The sequence below is a fragment of the Pholcus phalangioides genome, unplaced genomic scaffold (assembly GCF_987345545.1).
Source record: "Pholcus phalangioides strain wild (caught in Gottingen) unplaced genomic scaffold, Ppha-v1.0 ptg000004l_1, whole genome shotgun sequence".
In the NCBI taxonomy this organism is placed as follows: domain Eukaryota; kingdom Metazoa; phylum Arthropoda; class Arachnida; order Araneae; family Pholcidae; genus Pholcus; species Pholcus phalangioides.
Window position 1 is genome coordinate 44,879,764 of NW_028301597.1, and position 6,000 is coordinate 44,885,763.

The window sequence follows — 6,000 nt, forward strand, 5'->3', positions numbered from 1 at the left end:
TGCGGAGCGAATTCGTCCGCATCTTTGGCTACTTTTTAAAGCTTATTTTGCACGGAATTGCGAAGTCTTTGATATCTCCTGAATTTTTTTTTTTTTTTTTTTTTTTGGGGGGTGGGGGATATCATTGGGTGTTTTTGGAATTTTTCTTTCATATTTTCCAAAAAGAAAAATCTTAAATTTTATTTTTCTCAAAATCTTTTGAAAATATTTTAAGGTATTTTCTCCCATCGACTGCTTGTGAAACTGAAGGCATCTTTATACCCATAATTCCATGGGGCTCTAGATTAAACCACCAAACAATTTCTCTAGGCTGCCTATGGTCACTGAATCAGAGATGAAGGAGAAAAATAATTACAAAAAAGAGTTTTTATGCTCTAATTTCAAACTAAAGATGCAGGCAGACAAGCTCCACTTGTCAATACAAGATTCATCGAAATACTGGTTATTTTTGGAGATGAAGATTACAAGGAAGAAAATTCATCACTGCCTCCACGGGGACTCGAACCCCGGTCTCTCGCTTGCCGGAAGAGTGCTCTACCATCTAAGCTATGGAAGCAGATAGAATATTTCAACCTTGGAGCGTATATATATGTTGAAAGGCACCGTACATGGATGGCGTCAACAATCAACTAATAGCTCGTGAATGACAAAGGCCAACCAGATGGCCATATGCATATAGAAACGTCCTCTCCACTTGTCAATACAAGATTCAGTGATGGATTTTCTTCCTTGTAATCTTCATCTCCACAAATAACCAGTCTTTCGATGAATCTTGTAAAGATGCAGGTGTTTCGCCCGCATCTTTAGCGCTCGTGTGAAAGGGACCTAAAAAAGGAGTCAGTTAAAAATTTTCACCTCTTTTGAGTCCGGGTAAAAATCAAGTATCTTCATTAGCAAGGCCTCATTGAAAGATGATGGGGGAAGGGGCATTGATTCATACCCAAGTTCGGCCCTGCTACCCTGTATAAATTGGTAGTTTATCCTCACATATGTCTTTGATGTCAGGGTAGTGGCATTGCTCCCTTATGGACCCCCTCCACCGTTTTTTCCGCCCATGCGTTTAGTCATTTTTTTTTTATGAAGAAAATTGCTAAATAAATGTTTGTGAAACCGGACTTGGGCAACATCAGCTGTAGCAGAGTAGGAAGTTTTACTGGATGTCATCCGAAACTTGTTTCTTCCTTTGTGAATTCTACACATTTATAACACACGCCAAAATCGGAGTCACTTGAGACAAGTTGCCAAAATCTGGTGAATGGACGATTCTACTCTTTTCTTCTTTTATTTTTTTTTTTTGCCTATCAGTTTTAGTTATGATTCCCGATCGTGATAACCGCAGTTGCGCATTACCACCACCATCGTCATATCTCACAACAACGATAAATGAGATAATGATGGTGGGGCGAGGGGGCGTACGCGAAGGTCCTTATATTTTCAGTGGCAACGAAGCAGCCTGAAATGTTTTACTCGTGCTGACACCCAGGGCCATCTTAAGAGCATCATGGGTCCCCGGGCCAAGTGATTTTTCTGAGGCTCTACGAGGCAAATTCTTGAAAACTTCAACCAGATCTCATTTTTGTGAGGCCCTTCTTCGCTTGAGGCCCCCCCCCCCCCGGCAGTGCCCGGGTGGGCCCCATGCCTTAAGATGGCACTGCTGACACCTACTATTCATAATTAGCAGTATTTCTGAAAAACGACTACGTATCTCGATACTTTTCTCCAAAAATTTTTTAAAAATTCCTCATGTGCCGCCCCCTTTTACGACCCTAGCGAGAGGCTGGCGTGGCTTTAGAACACGTCGGATATTTCCAAAGTGTGTGTCGCCCCCCCCCCCAGGACAACGGAAAATCTAACCTTTGAGGAATTGCGGGCAAAATTTAACTTTCTGCGGATCACCAAATCATACCACGGTATTCTCGGTTATTAAACACGGTTAGCCGAAAATATTGGACACTCCTAGTTAATCTGAATTTCTTTCATTGAATTTAAATTTTCATTTATTTTCAAATAACTTCCTTTCATTAATTAACTCTTTTTAATTAAGTATTTTTTGGAGTCTGAAATTTGCTCGTTAGTTCTGAAATTATTTTTTTCAAACATTCTGAATTTTTTGTTACATTCGTTCGAATGTAACCGATGCACTTATTGGTTACGTTTTCAAAGTTTTGTAAAGGATCTAAGGCCTAAGATCCCAGTTTACTGTGATTTTCTCAATGAAATACGGCCGTCAGTAAAGCTAGAATTTTTATGCCCTCAAAACTTCTACAAAATGCTGTATAAAAAATGCATTTATGGCCTTAAAAACTGTAAATATGCCCCCTTAAAACGAAAAATATGTCCTAATTTATTTTTTTTCATTCTTATCTCAGATGTACCAAACACACACAGACGTGTTTTTATGTACAAAATGAAAAGGAAAAAAAAAATATTTTTTTTCCCCCTCGTACTCTATTCATTGAGGACCTCCTTCATTTGTTTCGGTATTGGTGTGCTTCAGCACAGTCGATTTCCTTTCTGCAACAACTTTAGTATGGCGCATAAAAACGCTGTGTTAGCACATCGCTGCTCTAAAAAAAGTTATCAGCTAAAGAAAAAGAACCCAGTAGCGGTACAGTCAAATCCCGTTATAACGAATTCCAAGAGACCGGAGAAATCATTTCGTTATAGCGAAATTTCGTTACAAAGAAATTCCAGCTTTTTACATTGTTCCTATGTAAACTGATCCGGTGGGGGAGGGGGGGGGGATTGGAGAAGTTTTCATACAGAAGATACATACCTTCACAAAATACCAGATCTGAAAAGCGGACTATCAGTCTAGTGCTTTCACCCGGCAAGTGAGAGCACGTAGGTTCGATTCCCCGTGAATCCCGTTGAATTTTCTTTCCAAGATTCATCTTCGCATCAGCCAGCTGTCGAAACCTGCTTACTATGTTTTATATACCCAGGCCCAGGACCAGAATGAAGCAGAGTAAGGTCACAACCCCCTAGATACTACCTAGGAGCCTCATAGTCTCTAGCTAAGAGGATATGGTTGGCGATGGCGGTCACTAAAGGAGGCGCATGAGGGAAATCCCTCTTCTTCATTCCAAGAAACTAACTTTTTCGTCTCTTTAAAGTCAACTTGGAGAAAAGGGCGGGACAGGCCATCACCTTCCAAAGCCATCGTCTTCTAGCTAAAGATGGCGCTGGACAGGCACGGAACCAGAAGAGTGTGATGAGAACGACCGTCCCCCCACCCCCATTACTGTGCTGTATTGAGTATTGTGGTGCATTATGTATTATTGTGCCGTGCAGTGCTTACTGTGGTGCACTGTAAATAGTGGTTCATTTGTGATTGTGATGCATCGCGTGCTGTAATCGCGTTTCAAAATATTCATTGAAACATGAAGCGTTTGACGAAAACCAAAGTAGAAACCCAGATTATATAGTAACGCGCAGATTATTATTGAATTCGATTTAAAAATTGCAGTCAGAGTTTTCCGACTGGCAGTCAAGTGGTTAGATTATAGTAACGGGAGCTAACCTCTGACTGTGCAAGTCTGGGTCCGAATCTCGGTTCGGGCATGGATGTCCACTAACCAATTCCCGGACAAATCATGCTGATCCCTTGGGAATACGTAAGGAAGACGTTATTATCAATACTTCTTATGCAAACATGATCGAATTGTACTTGACATTAATCCATTTTTTATGTTGCATTAGCTCCGTTTACTTCCCTCTAATCGTATTCCGGGTTTGCATTTAGTCGAAGGGTCCCACCACCCTTAAAGCCGAATTTTCATAAATGGCTTCAAAAAATATTTCATTCGATAACAAATAAAATACTAAAAATTTCGTGTCAATCGGTTAATTTGTTCTTTCCTGATATAAGAATGACATAATGAATCATAGTGTAAAAAAAGGTATACAACAAAGAACAATTTAAAAGTGATTTCCTCAGATTGTAGTTTTTGAGCTCATCCATAAGATTTAAAAAAAAAAAACAACTAATGCCCCAAATATATTCTGACCACTGAGAAAAAAATTGTGGGAAAAAACTGTCCGCGGGACCAGTAGTGAGAAATCAGTTTGACACATGAAAATGTCTTATATTTGGTGAAAATACTAAAAAAACACTTGCATGTATGTGTTAGATATTTTGTTTTAATTATTTCGTAATCAATGTTGTAGTTTGAATCTTAGTAAAAAAGCTATTCAGTACATTGTACTTTCTTTAGTGGCAAATATCTCTTGCAAATTTTTTCTGAAAATGTAATTTAAAAAGGAATGCCTCTCTTCAACCACTCTTGTTTATTGATAAACCCACAGAATCAAACATGGGAGGTGATACGGGTAGGGGGCGTTGCCCCCCCCCCCCCCAGCATCAAAGGTGAAGTTGACTGATATAACGTATATATGCATATATGAATTGACATCATCATCGTCGTGCCCCCCCCCCCAGAAATAATGACCGTGCCCCCCACCAGACTTCCAAGTCTGTCACCGCCTATGAATCAACAGTGGTGGCTTCATAAGGTTCGACTACAGTTCTAATTGCTGTTCACCGCTTGGTGACACATATTACTCTTCTAAATAACAATATATTTAGAAAGATGAATTATTATTATTCAGGAGAGATTTTTCTCTCAGCGGACCACTCATGATGTCTGTGGACCAGCGGGTTCTTGTATTTACTGGTTCGTGGGACAAGTGACTTTTATTTTTCAATTCTAATGCTGAATGAGATAAACTTTTTTTGATAATGCATTGAACGGCAGAAAGTTTTCGTACGCTCAATGTATGAATAAAATAATAACGTACAGTTCTTAAACTTAGATTGAAATTTGAGGGAAAAATATTTTTTAAAAAATGGAACACTATAACACTGAATATGTTACATAACGCTAACTGGATCTTGTACGTTGTACCCATCGAAGAAAGTCAATTCAAGAAACCAGATTATATAGCACGCAGCTTATAACTAGATTCGATTTGGAAACTGCGATCAGAATATTACTTACGTAAACATGATCCAATTGTGCTTTGACATCAATCAATTTTTTATGTTGCATTAGCTCTGTTTACTTTCCTCTAATCGTATATGCATTTATTTAATATCAAATTATTGCCACTTGTCACAGTTCCAATTTATTAATAATTGATGTGAAAACTTTGGTGCATCTGGTTTTTCCTAATTTGTCATTTATTCTACATGTGAGAATAATAATGTGCTTCTATTATTGCTGAAATATATTCCAGAAAATTCCATAATTTTTCATTACTGCGTCAATTTCAAATTTGATCAGATATTACTGAGGTAAACATTTTTTTTAAATAATGCATTGAGTTTTAGAGAGTTTCCCGATGTTCAATGTATGAATAAAATGATAACGTTTACTGTTTAAAATTGGATTGAAGTTTGAGGAAATTATAAAAAAAAAGAAAGAAAAATAAAGAAAATGGAACCACATAACGCAGGGCCGGACAAATCGCAAAAAAATCTAGGCACCAGAAAAATTTTTCAAGCACCAAAAAAAATTTTTTTTACCCGAAGAAAAAAATGTCCAAAAACATTCTTTTGACTTTTTCCGGACATAGTGACCCTCTTTCGTGTTGACAGAGATATGCTGCTCTGTCCAGCACATCCCCTATACATTATAGAGGTTCCTTGAGAACATTAATGTGGAGATGTGGCTGGTTTTTCGGCAGATATGCTGCTATAAATTACAAACATTTTGTGCTGCTCTCAGCCTGCAATTTAGAAACTGGGAAAAGAAAATTTTAGGCTCCAGTACCAATTTTTTAGTCGTCTTTTACGACCTGGCTCTTGGGATTAATCCAGTCCTGCCATAATAAATGTTTCGTAAAACGCTGATTAAAACTTGAAGCGGTTGAAAAAAGTGAGAGCACAAAACCAGATTATAATAAGACACAGCTTATAATTGGATTCGATTTGTAAACTGCAATCAGAACATTACTTATGTAAACATTATCTAATTGTGCTTGACGTTAATCCCTTTT